This window comes from Suricata suricatta, chromosome 15 (genome assembly GCF_006229205.1).
Source record: "Suricata suricatta isolate VVHF042 chromosome 15, meerkat_22Aug2017_6uvM2_HiC, whole genome shotgun sequence".
Taxonomy (NCBI): domain Eukaryota; kingdom Metazoa; phylum Chordata; class Mammalia; order Carnivora; family Herpestidae; genus Suricata; species Suricata suricatta.
Genome location: NC_043714.1, coordinates 22,545,926 through 22,561,916, shown reverse-complemented (window position 1 = coordinate 22,561,916; position 15,991 = coordinate 22,545,926). Strand labels below are relative to the sequence as shown.

The 15,991-nt window shown below is 41.9% G+C and overlaps 1 pseudogene; it reads left to right on the top strand.

The window, feature by feature from the left end:
- Window positions 1-269: 269 nt before the first annotated feature.
- On the top strand, window positions 270-742 carry LOC115278794 (annotated as a pseudogene).
- Window positions 743-15,991: the final 15,249 nt, after the last annotated feature.

Sequence of the window (15,991 nt, the reverse complement as noted above, 5' to 3'; positions counted from 1 at the left end):
ACTTGTCCCAGGAACAGTGCTAGATCCAGAAGACAAGGCGTTCAAACTCATGGTCACTGGGAACTCAAGTGTGGAGGAAGAGGAATGAGGTTTCAACATAGGTGGTAATTGCTTTGATATCTAGGGGATTATGGTAGGAATATAGGCAAAGCCACCTAACACAGACGGTCTTCCTAGAAGAGGTGATGATCTTTACTGCAACTAGTACCATACTAGTGCAATCACAGCTCAAAACCTGGAGCCTGCTTTGGATTCTGTCTCCCTCTCTCTCTGTGTTGAAGAGACAGCTCATGAGTCGCACCAACAGGCCGCCTCTGTCCCTTTCCCAGATGATCCCAAAGATGAAGCTGCCTGGCCGGGGAAAACAAGACAGCCGTGGTTGTGGGGACGGTAACAGATGACGTGCGCGTCCAGGAGGTGCCCAAACTTAAGGTCTGCGCGCTGCGTGTGAGCAGCCGCGCCCGGAGCCGCATCCTCAAAGCTGGAGGCAAGATCCTCACCTTCGACCAGTTGGCCCTGGACTCCCCCAAGGGCTGTGGCACCGTCTTGCTGTCTGGTCCACGCAAGGGCCGAGAGGTGTACAGGCATTTCGGCAAGGCCCCGGGAACCCCACACAGCCACACCAAACCCTATGTGCGATCCAAGGGCCGGAAGTTCGAGCGCGCCAAAGGCCGCAGGGCCAGCCGCGACTACAAAAACTAACCTCAGACCCTGCCTTGTTATTAAAAAGATGTTAACTGCTAAAAAAAAAAAAAAAAATCCAGTATATCCAGTGTTATGCTGCCTCTTGCTCACACAGGCTCTTGAGAGCTGATGGTTACATTTTCAGGAATGTTACAAGCCAGCTGTTCAACGCAGCCCATTACCAAAAATTATATAAAATTGAACTGCATTTAAATGAATGATTTTTAAAATAAAGCTAGCAAGAACTTGAAATTCATCTCTTCCTATTTTATTACATTATTATTTATACTCAAGCTTATTTATGTCTCTTATATCCGTATGATGGAAATCATATATAAGGGTGAGACACAATGCATCCCTTCCTAACTCCCTGTTCAGTGATATCACATTAGTAACTTGATATTGGCCATGGTAGGGGTATTTACACTACATAAATCAGCAAGTACTATATATAATGTGTTTGTATTTTTCTGAGGAAGTTGGTTTTTAAACATTTACCAGCATTGAATGCGCATAATTTATTTAATATTTAACAAACTGTCTTGATGATGACCAGAAGAACTCTAAGCATATTTGTGAATGCGTACATTTGTAGATTAATTTGTACTTGGTACCTTTCCCAGCCAGCTTAGTTCGGCTTCCTTCTCCACTTCTCCCAGACAACCACTCCCTACTTCCTCCTCGTTCTCTCCACTGTGTTTAGGGAATAAGTAGATGTGCATGCGTCTATCAGCCACTTTCCAACAACAAGCACTTTCGCTAGCACATCTTCCCAGCAGCACAACCATGAGTGACAGTAAACGCTGAGTGACTTGAATACTGCTTTGGTGTTTAATACTAATAACACTAATAATTTTGTTTATAATACTATAAACAAAAGGTATAATGTAGAATGTTTTTTGCATTAAAGATCACAGACCACTTTCTTACAGTCTCATTTGATCCTCATAATAGCTATGAGGCAGCTACCACGCTAATTTGTAGTTGAGGAAATAAAATTTAGTTACTGAGAGACTAGTCCAAAATCCTATAGTAAGTGAAAGAGCTACAACTCAAATGTGACTTTTCTGACAAGTCATCGAGGTGCTATTTTCTCCTATGTTATGCTAGCCTTAAGCCAAAGTTGTGGAACTTTCAAGCTTTACACAGCCTGTGACCGACTTTGAGGAAAATACAGTCACCTTCTTGAAGATTAGCCTCATAGTTCTACATACTTCTATTAAAGCACAGACTATCATATCAAATTACTGTTTATATATCTTTCTTGTGTATTGCATTCTGAGCCTTAGTATCCCTAGGAACCCCCAAATAGTGCTTGGTACATAAAAGATGCTCCAAACTGCTTTTTTTTTAAATTTATTAAATGTTTACTTACTTATTTTTGAAAGAGAGAGAGAGAGCCAGGGAGGGGCAGAGAGAAGGGGAGAGAGAATCTCAAGCAGGCTCCACCCTGTCAGAACAGAGGCTGATGCAAGGCTCCATCTCAGGAATCACAAGATCATGACCTGAGCCAAAATCAAGTGAGACACTCAACCAACTGAACCGCCCAAGTGCCCCATCCAAACTGTTTTTTAATTAATAAAGTAGCTAGCCATCACCACCACCAACAAGAGCAAATAATGGCAACAAAAAATAATAAATTATAGCTTGTTTAGTTTACTGCTTTAGAAATTCTGTGTAAAGGTAATTTTATTTGACAGAATTTGATATTTACAAATCTGGACTGTGGATCATGACTCTGAAAATGAATTGCCTTTTATGTTAGTATGTATTAAAGTTCTTTATTCATTTAAATATTTGAAAGAATGAAGTGAAAGTGAATTTGATTGATGTTAGAAATAATAGGTCATATAACCTCTCTGCACCTGAGTCACCTGACCTTTACAATTATTATAAAAATCCTCCAGGTAGTCTCGCTATGAAAATATAACCAGTTTTGGAAAAGTCCTTGAGCTAGACTGTTATAATATGTGCCTTTTGGTGTCTTTTCCTTCAATCAAGTCTCAATTTATCATAAAGAACTGTTATGGAGGAATGATGCACATATCTATAAAAGCCACTATTTTTCAAAGTCCTATCACTCATCTATTTTGGCAGGTATAGGAAATATACATATGTGTATGTGTATATATTATATATATGTAATATAATATATATATATATATTATTTTAATGTATATCAGCTAAGCCAGAGATGTTGAAACCTTTTGACAAATTGTTAATACTCTAGGTTTCTGTTTGTAAAGTACTTTTATGAATGACCACAAGAGGTCTCTATTTTTTTAAGAATCGTCTTTTTTTTTTTTTTTTTTTTTTGCTTTACAAATTAGAAAACAGAAATGATGGTATTCTCAAGAGAGTATATTTACCTAACCTATCTCATTCAAAATCAAATTTTCAAAATGAAAAGAAAATACTTTACACATGTAGAAAATCCGCATTGTCTCCACTTCCTCCTGATAATAGCAACGTTAATACTAAGGACCCAGAAGCTGCTTCCCTGCTCTGCTATGACCTGTGCCAGGTATCTGACCCACGTGGATTGCATAGAATTTGTATTTGGTGCGAGCATAAGAAAAAAGGAGGACAAGTCCTTATTTAGAAATTATTTTTGAGATTTGTTTTCTCAAATGTGAATAAATCTTGTTGTCTAACAACCTGAAGCATCTGCGGAACTCTAAGTATTACCTACTTGAATGGGTAAGAGGTGGCTCATGGAGCACCTTGATTTGGTAAGAGAACTGCAATAACTCTGGCGAACTGACCAGAGCTCTAATGTGACTCCTGTACTTGATTTATTGTAGTGGTTCTCAAAATGTGAACCCCTGACAGACAGACCAACATCACCTGGCAACTTGTTACAACTACACATTCTACTGAATCAGAAACTCTGGAGCAGCTGGGGTTTTTAAAAGCCCTCCAGGTTTTTCTGATGCCTGTAGGCTTTAAGAACTACCAATTCAGCATAAAATTGATGAATGGTTCCTATTCTCCATCTCTACTTTGGCCCATCTGTAAAATTTACAAAGAATGAGGTATGAAAGTCAAAAGGCTCACTATAGTATCTGGAAAAAAAGGGCAAATAATTTGAAACTACTCCCACAAAACAGTCTGGTAAAACCATGGTGCCAAGTTACCAGTTACAGTTAATAGGCTCAAGATGCCAAGACACCTCCACTTTCCCCTCAAAAAATGTAGATTACCCCCTGCAAGCTTCTGAGCAAAAGTCTCAAGGACCTTAGAATAGCCCAAACTTGCTTTTGAAACTCTAAAATGTTGCCTCTGGTCTTTCTTGCATCCCAGAGCAAATAATCATATTCAATACCAGGTGCAACTTATTAATTCAGGCGGCTGTAGCTGTGAGGGTATGTAGACTTACACTAATTTGATTAATTTTCTAGTTTCTCAAAGAATGACTACTAATGTTAATGCACTAAGTTCTTTATTTTTAAGGAGAGAATTCACTTTGAGCCATATTTCTGGTGGAAAAAATTTAACATACCTGTCCACCCTCTGTCATCTATCTCATCTATCTCTGTGATGAATGGTATACATTTCAGAATAAACACATGAATATGGACTAATATATACTTTAAAGAAAGATGTATTTGCACTACATGGCTGCTAATGTTTTTTGGCGTGTTTACTGTGTGCCAGGAACTGTTTTAAGCTCTTACATGCAGATTGTATTTAACACTTGCAAAATCCCTTAAAACAGGGAGAAATATCATCCCCATTTTATAGATGAGGATATTGAGGCACAGACAGGTCATGAAATTTCCCAAACTCACACTACTAACCCCAGAAGTCTGGTCTAGAGATAATGTTCTTAACCACTACAAGATACCACCTCAGTATATGAAAGACAACCATACAGTCATCAGCTCTAATTTCTTTAGCCTCATATGCAAGCAAATGTTACCTATTCCTTCAGTCACTGATTGTTTTAGCTCAGGAATTTTTTGCACAAGATTGCTTAGAATTCATAGAAAACAATAAGGAATAACAGGACAGAAAGAATATCCTCTTAAAACTAAGCCAACACTATTATAAATTTCTACCAACATTCCTCTAATAGTATAATATCCTTCTAAAAGTTTACAAAGTGCCTTAAAAACAGTATTCATTTGATTTTCCCAACAACTGCCCTTTTAGAGATAAAGAATCAGCACTGACATATGACGTATACCACCCCACTAATAACTGGTAGAGCAGGAACTAGAACAAGGCTTCCAGCTCTAAATCCTGTGCATCCTGTGCTTCGCCACCCCACGTCTTCCAAGAGGCTCACCACCTGCCTCAGCCAAGATATGGGCCAACCCAAGAGCCATCCATTGTTTATTACCTCACAGTCTGACATCGGTCCATTTCTTGATTTTACAATGAAGGATTTGGACACAGTGGTCCCATACTATGGGATCCTCTCATTGTAATGGCTCCTGTGGTTACACTTCACTGTGTAACTTGTCTACCTTAATTTAGTGTCACCCCCCACTGCAGACCATAGCATAGCAGCTAAGAACTCAAACTCTAAAGTCAAGCAGGTAACAAATCCTTGCTCCGCTGCTCACCAGCTCTATGATCATGGGCATAGCTTCCTCACTTATAAACCAGGAGAACCCATCATACCACTTTCATTGGGATAGATTAGGATTAATCGTGATTTATAAAGTGTTAAGTACTTAACTCAATTTTTTGCATAGGATATACAAAAATTAGAATAAGGATAGGATGGTAAAAGTAACCTGTATTTTTTAACACACTGGGTAAATGTTACCTCTCCAGTCGGAGGAGTTTCGCTGCCACATTGGCTGACTCTTGGAGCTTCATTTTTGGCAATTCTCTCTAATAATTTCACATAAAGGTTAGTTATTTACACTTCACAAATACATACTGAAGCATCAGCATTAGGTGGAAATTAAATGTTTCCAATGAAAGGAATAATAAAATACTTAGGTACAATACACAGATCTACATAGGTTCATTCAAGACCACGTGCTACCCACTGGAGTAGACCACTAACAGAACACTTTGAGGACGGTGTTACTCATATTAGGCAAACATCAATTATAACATGAAGGCAAGAGAGGTCAAGGAGAAAAAAAGCAGTCACTCCCCAGTGTGCTTGACTAGTATTTGAATAATATCACTAGCGTTTCTTTCATTAATGTTACATAATAAAAAGGTCTATTTATAAACGTTTGCAGCTCTAAAAGCCTCTAGGATATTTAGACACAGTCTTGGAAAAAGCATGTTCCATACAAGATACTTCTAGGCTGGCTCTGAAATGACAGCTCTGTATTAGTCTATTGTCGCTAAAGCTAAGAGCATTCTCACCCAATTTACAGTGTGCTCCTGTACTGTTTACCCTTTCACCGCAGAATGCCATTCTCTCAGCAGAAAGTGACTTTTTCTGCCCATTTCCCAATAAGGGACTCAGGTAGCCTTCCCAGACACCTTATTTTATCACTCTCTGTTTATGTTTAAAGGAATCTTTCTGGGGATGAAAGACCATTCAGTGCTTATCTTTGTAATTCAAATCAGAATATTCAATAATAGGTTGGAATTTATTTTTCTAATATCCTCGCTTTTGTGCTCCTTCAGTCACTAAATAATAAGTGGGAAAGTTAATTTATGCCTACATTGTCTCTGGCCACATGAGAAAAATGGCATAAAAAACTCAGAGACGTAAGCTTTAAAGAAAGAAAATGCTAATGTTGCAAGGATTGCTCTAAGTAAGATTTTGCTTTGTTAATGTATAAATAGGACAAGATAAGGTTCCGGGCAGCAGCGTATCCTGGGCACCAAATAGTTGTCTATGTTCCTTTGTCACCAATGTCAACACAATGGAATGACTTTTTTCTTAACCACCCAATGTCACCAGGGATGCTGGGAGAACAAACATGCGAGTTAGTGCTACAAAAACTACTTCATTTATCTTGTTGGTCTTAATAAGATCCTAAAGAAGCAGAAGATAATAGCGACAATAGAATAAAGTGCTGAATTTTACACTGAGATAGCAAAATCTAAAGCAGCATTTGCATTAGTTTTTTACATGCCCTTTTTTTTTCAGATAAAAGCAATATTGTGGTTCATAGAGAAAAGATTCATTTAAATCCTAAGCATGTAACTGAGACAAATGAAAGCATGGAATTGAATCTGAACCTATTAAAGCTACATGAGAGAAATGGATGATGTGACCACAATGTACCTGTTTCCAACAACTCCCTAAGTGACATTGGGGACGGGTTGGGGAGACTACTGAGCCTCAAAGATCACAGAGAGAGGGAGTGTGGCTTTATAAGGAATTACATCCTTTTAGAGCTTGGCAATTCAATAGAAAAAGGAGAACTGGTCAAATTCAGGCAATACTTTGGCTTCCAAAAAGTCAGATACATATATCAACTTTTCAACCTAAAAGACTAGTGTTACATGCAAGTTCTGCAAACGTAAAAACCCAGTTTTGCCAATACCAAGTGGCGAAACAATGTGAAGATGGTAAGATCACTACTACTCAGAGACATAGCCATATAGTATAAGACACTGAAATACACAGGAAATGGGACAGACGAAGATGAAGCGTCAGGAGTCCCAGAAATGGCTAAAGCCCAGAAGCTTGGTCTGGAGAGGGGACTTGAGTAGCTTTAGAGGGAGGGAGATGCCCCTTCCTCCCAGACCTTCCCAGAGCAAAGGTGCTGATTCTGTACAATGAAGTCGTTGAAATCCGATGGGCCCTCCTTAAATAACCGGTGACCAACAAGAGCCCTCTTTTTCACCTTCCTCATTACACATGTGCCTTGATGGCTGTGGCAGCTGCAGATAACAGCAAGTTCTGAGGCAGACGTGCAAGGAAGTTCACGGCTCAGCTCTCAAGAGCCCTGAGCCAGCTGTCCTAAAAGCTGATTTAGAACTTACTCCCCTGTGGCCAGAAGGGTGTGGAGCCCATTCGAGCTCTGTGGTGGGTTCTGTGCCCTCTTCCGTCGTGTGCTAAGTCACAGCTCCAAAATCAAGCCTCTCAGTCAGCACCGGCTTTTGTACAAGTCTCCTCCCAACTCCTGAGCCAGCTCCCAGTCACCAGTAGGCCCGTGTGGTGCTGCAAATGTGATCCTGTCTGCCGTTTCAGCCTCAGCAGAAGAACGACATGCCCATATTTATTGCTGTTGCTATTCTGGGGCCCGGATGACGTTTTTCTCCCCTTGTGGCTGAGCACTGCCCGTTCATCTTTCACCACTCCCTCCAAGTCTGCAAGGCTAAAACCAGGGATACAAATAGACTCTATCAGGAGGAGAGTTATAATGAGAAGTTCTTAAGTATGCCCAGCCTATTTGCTTCAATGCTATGGCATTAAAAGCTTTAAATTCTGTAGTCCTAAGTTTTCTGTGTGTACCATTTGCATCCCACTATTACCATAAACTGCTGTTGGTGGTAACTTTGCTTAGGAAAGAAAACTTTCAAAGCTGGGGCGGGGGGAAACAAACCTGACTGATAAACACAAATTGGAAATTTGGCAAATGAGTTTTCCACTGCTGTCTGTTGGGAATGTCCAAAGGTTACCAGAGCACTTGAAGATTCTCACTTGGCTCCATCCCTTCTCTCCTCCTTACTAAGACACTCCTCTCTTATGACGTGGAAGGGACCAAGTGACAAGCTGCAGAAATTCCTATTAAGGATACAATGATACAGGGCACAGGTGACAGCTCCTGGAAAGTAACTATATACAGATTTTCTAAATGAAGAACGTAGACACATAAATAACTAATTACCACATGCATTACACGATGCACCAAAAGAGAGTGACTCTGACTTTACCACTGGCCCCTAGTCAGTTACCAGGCATTCAGGTCTTCACCAAAGCTCACAATCCGTCCCGTTAGGGCTCACCTTGGCTGATCATCAGCACTTGGCAATAATTACATCTCTAGCTTTGCTAACAGGACTCTTCAGGTTTCACGTGCCCTAAGACAAATCACATTTGTAATGGACACGGAAGCAGAAGGCGGAGGGGAAGCGGTGGGTTGCAGGGGTGAGGTGTGTGCATGTGAAGCCCGGCTCTATCAAGGCCCCGCTGGGGGACCTCTTTAAGCTTCCATTTCCTCTATAAAATCAGGATGATAATAGTAGCCCCTCAGGGGTTGTTGTAAGAATAAAATGAGAAAATTATATGGAAACACAGGAAGATTAAAAGGCTGAGAACAGAAGCCCTGTGTTTTTCATTTTAGAGCAGAGAAATTTAACCTCACTCTAGCACACTGTGGTTCTCCTTCTGTCTGGGCCTCTTAAAAATGACAATATGCAGGAGTTGTGCTCCAGATTCTGACATTTCTGGCTGCCAGCCGGGGAAATACCTTTTCAATATCTAGGGTAGTATTTAGAATGTACTATCAGCTGGCAGCTTGGATCATTTTCACCTGAACAGTCCATAAATTATAGAACTATTTAAGTGGAGGCACTTAAAACAAGGCCTGATTCTTAATGCTAAGAAAGTGATATAAATATACCTCACATATGCAGCCTTTTGTGCCCTGATTTATGTTTTTGTCTTTCTTCCCTCTTTTCAGATGCATATTTCTGCATACATTTCCACTGATGGTGGAATAATTAAAGAAGAGACCCATCTCCTCTGAATTTTGGCCCTTTCCTGGGAATTCAGGCACCTCCCATGTAATACAAATCTCTTTGAGGCAAATATTCTTTCTCCATTATCCCTCTCTCTAGTGGTGTGAGTGGGGGGTGGGGAATGTATCTAGTTTTCTGGTGGCTTAGTAGTGTTCACCTGACCTCAAGAGAAGGCACATCTGATTTGACCACGAGCTTCTTGTCCTCACGGGCTCCCTGAGGTGTCTTGTTCAGGTGGATCTCTGGAACCTGAGCTCGGGCCTTCCTGCATGTGCTGGAGGGTTTATGTCTGAGGTCACCCATGGCCAGTCACTCCAGCATGGCCAGGCATAGTCAGCGTGTGGCAGTCTACCCCTCCCCAGCGCTGACTCAATCTTGGCTCTAACTAATCCTCTGGAATTCAACCACATCTTCCATCCAGTCCCTGCGCTGTGTCATCTACCCCACTGCTGATGGATGGGAAGACTTGTGACAACAACTTCCAACAGTAAACTTTAGCTGACATTCCACATATATTAACCTGATCGATTTACTATTACATCATCTTCTGCCTTGTCAGGAAATACCCATTTATTTTACTGGCTCTTCGCATTTGGAAAATTATACAAACTATTGAGTGCTCAGTTTTAGAGTCCCCACTCACATTCCTTTGAAAGCTGTCCTTTATGTACCTGAGGGCAGAGCTAAGCTTTCCCAGAACCCCCAATCTTCTTCCCACACGCCAACGGATGGGTTTGTGTACCCAACTTGGGAAGCTAGTGCTATAAGCCTTTTTCACCCACAAGGCCAGGGACACAGAGACCTCTGGATTGTTCCTTTCCAATCCAGTCTGTCCAGAGTGCCGTAAACAGGAACCACAGGCACTTGTTTTTGTTGTTGTTTTGCATTATGAGGTTTTTTTTTAGTAGTTTGTCAAGTTAGTTTCCATACAACACCCAGTGCTCTTCCCCACAAGTGCCCTCCTCCATCACCATCACCTCTTTTCCTCCCTCCCCCTTCAACCCTCAGTTCATTTTCAATAATCTCTCAAGATTTGTGTCCCTCTCTCCCCAACTCTTTCCTTCTTCCCCTCCCCCTGGTCCTCCATTAGGTTTCTCCTGTTCTACTATTAGACCTATGAGTGCAAACATATGGTCTGTCCTTCTTCGCCTGACTTATTTCGCTTAGCATGACACCCTCGAGGTCCATTCAGTTTCCTACAAATGGCCAGATTTCATTCTTTCTCATTGCCATGTAGTACTCCATTGTGTATATATATACCACATCTTCTTGATCCATTCACCTGTTGAACATTTAGGCTCTTTCCATGATTTAGGTATTGTTGAAAAGTGCTGCTATGAACATTGGGGTACATGTGCTCCTATGCATCAGCACTTCTGTATCACTTGGGGAAATCCCTAGCAGTGCTATTGCTGGGTCATAAGGGAGTTCTATCGATAGTGTTCTGAGGAACCTCCACACTGTTTTCCAGAGCGGCTGCACCAGTTTACTTTCCCACCAACAGTGTAGGAGGGTGCCCGTCTCTCCACACCCTCGCCAGCATCTATAGTCTCCTGACTTGTTCATTTTAGCCACTCTGACTGGTGTGAGGTGGTATCTCAGTGAGGAACCACAGGCACTTGTGACCACACCCCTGTTGATCTCTCCTTACGCTCAAACCTTATTGAACCATCTTGACTCCACCAAACCTTGGATTCCAAGGTTTGTATATATACAAAAGGAATTCAAAAGTACCATGTGAACATACAAAGGGAAAACCTTCACATTACTAAAGTAACTGTAAAACTTTAATGTCTTTTAAATAATGATGACATTAACATGGGACAATCTAAAGAATGATCAATTTGAGGAAAATGATGAATTTTGGCCTTCGAGGTGAAAAAGAACCACAAACTGAAACAGCCCTTGCAATACAGCCAGCCCCCTGAGAGTCTAATCAAAGGCAATATACACATATAACCAGTATGAAAGTAACTATAAAGATTACAGATTGTTTTTAGTAAAATTCAGTTAGTGATTGGACAGAATGGCTCTTAAGGTATATGTGATTCAGTAGTCTCCAAACCATTTGCTCAAAATAGTAGATTCTTTTGTTTTCATTTAACTGACATCATTTTTATTAAATCTAGAACAAGTGGTCCCAGGATCATTTGGACACATTTTCTTTCTGTGTGTTTAACCCTAAGCCCCTCCGATCTCAACACTGCTCTAAACCCCCAAGAGTGACAAAAACCCAGCTAACCCAGGAACCGAGAATCAGTAGCAGGCACGGCCACAGTGCCCAGCTAGTCCAGGGCTACATGACACTTACCAGGTAATTCCAAACTGTCTGGAAGGTCAGAAGCTAGGGCTCGAGGTCCTTTATTGGATGGTAACCCTCAGGTATCCCCAAAGTAGCCCAGACCCTGTGCCCTGCTGCCTCCAAGAGGGATGGAGGGGACAGTCCTCTCGAAGCCAGTGATCCCTAAAAATGCATAACTCCCCGAGTCAGTGCTCCAGAGATGCTGGGGGAAAGACTGGAGGTCTTCCCCATTCACCAACTGATTTGGTCTAGAGTTATCAGATTTTTGTTAAGATCTAGATGTCAAGGTGACTCCATTAATGGCTTGTTTTATTTTGTAAGTATTCACGGTCTGTTGTGCATTTATCCTCAGGAGACATGCTCTTACATGATACTTCTGAATTCTGCTGTTAAAATGATGAGGAAAATATTACTTGTAATATCAAAACATTCTGAAAGAGAATCCATGCAAGAAAGATGAACTAATATTAGGAACACTGGTGTCAGGCAACATTGAATGTATCACTTTACGGACTGTAAGGTAGTCCACGTGGAGGGATTGTTCTACAATAATGTTTCCCTGAAGAACACTCTGAGTATTAAAAACACAGATTCCTGAGCTCCAGCTGAAACCCACTAAATCAGAACTCACCAAGGGAGAGACTTGGGCACGTGTATTATTTCACAAGTATCCCTGGTGATTGTCATGAGGGGAGTTTTGGAAATTGCCCTACAGAAGTGATTCTTCCTCAAAGACATACATTAGGATCGTGGGGATGCTCTCAGAATGTATGTGATGAGGCTTCTTTCAGAGGTTTTGCTAGGGGAGGGTGAGGCCTGAACAAGCATCATTTGAAAATGTTCACCAAGAGATTCAAACTTGCAGTTTGATGAAGTATCAGTCCTAAAGGAATATTTACTATGGATCTGAGGTGTGGAAATGAGGCGTAATTTAGCCTAGGCTGTAATGCTGAAGAAAAAAAATGATGGTGCATGCTTCCTTCTAGAAGTAGCAAACTTTCCTGACTGTCAAACCCAGCAGGACTGATGCACCAGTATACAGCTGGAGGTTTCTAAATGTCCACTCTGCTACAGCCAGGCAGACAATCTATGAATTATTCAATCAGTTGGTGAGTCAGAAACCACTCATGGCATCTGGACTACCCAGTCTTTTTCCATTTGGGATACTGTTTTTGAGGGTCATAAAATTCATTAGATCCACTCACTACTGTACACATTACAGTGTCTTATGCCAACTGGCAGATCTATTCAATCATACATATTGACTTTTAAAATCACATGCTAAGGGTATCTGGGTGGCTCAGTCAGTTAAGCGTCTGACTTCAGCTCAGGTCATGATCTCATGGTTCGTGGGTTTGAGCCCTGTGTCGGGCTCTGTGCTGACAGCTAGCTCAGAGCCTGGAGCCTGTTTCAGATTCTATGTCTCCCTCTCTCTCTCTGACCCTCCCCTGCTTGTACTGTCTCTCAAAAATAAATAAAAAACATTTAAAAATAAACAAAATAACATGCTAAGATGCAAAAATTGGTTACAATTTAATTTTCAATAGGTAGTACAATTTCAAAATTCAAAATAAAAGCACATCAAAATGCTCTTCAGAGAGCACTGGCACCCCCTTCCCTCTATTTTTCTCTGTATCTTTACAGGTTTTTACATTCATACAAATAAAGAAAAATACAGCCATGTTTACACACACTATTCTGTACCTTGTTTTTTGCAGCTAATAGATCTTGGGGATTTTTCCATATCATTTCATAGAGAACTTTATCCTTTTTTTAAAAAATGTTTATTTTTGAGAGAGAAAGAGATGGAGAAAGGGCATGTATACAAGTAGGGGAGGGGCAGAGAGAAAGGGAGAGAGAGAATCCCAAGCAGGCTCCATGCTCTCAGTGCAGAGCCCAACGCAGGGCTCGATCTCATAACCGACCGTCAAGATCATGACCGGAGTCGAAATCAAGAGTCAGACACTTAAGTGACTGAGCCACCCAGGTGCCCCTAGGGAGCTCTTTTCTTGAGAGAAAGCTTAGAAAAGGGGGCATTAGTGGGACAAATAGCCCTGTCACCATAGTAGGTCTTGGGGCTGTGAATGACTATCTTCTCCCTCTTCCTCTACCCATTCAAAATTCCCCTCACCTGCTGTAGCAGCTGATTCTGGTGGTTTACCTGGGGGTGTGACCTAAACTTTCATTTCCAGAGGGTCTGAACCTTGGTAGTCATGTCTTCCCCATACCAGGAATGCTGAATGTGTGTATCCACAGTTATAAAGGGTCAGTGGAGCACCAGGAAGCACCCAATGGGCCACCCGTGTTCCACACATATTCCCTTCTGTCCCCATTATATAAAATCCTCTTCCTCCTCAGAATTTGCAATTCAGCATGATTCTCATTTTGTCCTCTTACAAAAGTACTTCCCCACTAGAGACCCTGCAGAGCCCTGACTTCCAGGGACAGGAAGAACAAAGACCCTGAACAGGTCTTTGGACATGATGTTGAGTGAGGTACACTTGCTTCCACCTTAGTTCCCAGGCCTATGGGTTCTTCCCACTGAGCATAGTGCTACACAGAAGCTGATTTACTGAATATACTGCATCCTGAAGGACACCACTCTCTTTTCAGATTATGACCAGCAATCTGGAAATTTAGCTGTGCCTTTAGGAGACCATTCCATCATTCCGTGAGGCTGACTCCTCATAGATAAGAGAGGTACACAGTATGTAATATGTATTGCAGCATGTAATAAGACCAATGGATCCCAGGGTCAGGGCTCCTTTTAGGACCTCGTTCACTCTGAAGTAGGTCCCCTGGTCATTTGTGATGTGAGAAATTCCATGCCTGTGGATCAGGTAGGTATTCTAGAAGTCCTGGAATAGTGGTGATACTGGCTGAGGTTCTATGAGCAGAATACGTAAACCCATACCCAGAATAGATGTCTCTCCCTAGAGAGGCTAAACCACTGGCTCCTCCAGGCTGTAAGGAGCTCAGTATATAGTCAACTTGACACCAAACAGATGATTGATATTTTCAAGAAAGTCTCTGTTGGCAGGTTGGACATTCAGAGGCAGCAGTAGCTAAACTGACCTTGATAAGTGTGAGTCCTTCTTGGTGGGCCCATGTATAACCTCCATCTCTGCCACTGAGGCTACTAAGTTCATGTGTCCCCTGTTCCAGATCTAGGATGGGTGATGAGAAAGGAGCGCTGACATCAACTGGCTGAGTCCTCTTGTCTGCTTGGGTTTTCAGCCCTTCTCCCATGGAAAGCATTGGGATGCAATACAAAACCCTTCACATTTTGTGTCCATTGCCTCGTGTTCATTCCCATGTCTCTACCCTAAACCTCCATGTCTCCTTCCAGTCTCTTTCCTTCCAGGCCTCTGACTAGATGCTCAGGCTGTTGGCCATTACCCAGAAATCTACAAACATCCCTACCTCATACCACTTTTCCTTCCACACAAAATAGATGACCAGGTTTACCACTCACAACTCTCCCCCTTGGAAAGATTCTCCCTCTCTAGAGACTTTCAAGACCATTCCGCAGTGCAACCTCCATTCATTTTCAGCTTCACCCATATACTGAGCCTGTCCATCTATAAACAAGTGCAGGATTTTCTTCCTTTTTCAGCTAGTTGTATGGAACCCCAATCTTCCCATAGGTGAGAGCTAGGGAAGGGGTCCTCGTGTAACACTATGGACATGAGGGTCTGGTCAACTTGTTCTGGTAAGTTACTCATGCCCCCTGATTCCCCTCAGCTTGATTCTATATATACTGTACCCAACTTACAGTAGACTACTTCCACGTCCTTCTGATTTTTGTCTTGGCAGGCTCAACAAGACCCAGTTTATAATGGGAAATTCTAGATGACTGGTCACTTGTCCTTTTCTACCAAGGTCAAGCAGCTTGCCAGAAACTGTTTCTCAAAAGATAGACAATCCTAAGGGCTCCTAGGTGGCTCATCAATTAAGTGTCCAGCTCTTGATTTCGAATTAGGTGATCTCAAAGTTTGTGAGATCGAGCCCTATGTTGGGCTCTGTGCTAACAGCATGGAACCTGGTTAGGATTCCCTCTCTGACCTCCCGCCCAAATATTTTTTTTTAAGTAGACAATTCTCTTTTGTGGAGGATATAGCCTTGCCTCAGATCCCCCACGGACCTGCACTGTGATTCTTCCTCTGGGGCTTGCTATAATCTCCCCGTGTGTCTTTTCTCACCACTGACACCAAACACCAACACAAAAGGACCCGCCTGATCATATGGCCCCAGAGGCAGGGATGCCTGCGTTACAGCCTGAGCCTCCTGCAAAACTCTTCCCTGTCCAGGGCCCTCTCCAAGCTAGTAGCTTTCCTCCAGGTCACTCAGCAAATAGGCTGCAGAAGTTTCCAAGTGTGATCTGTGTTG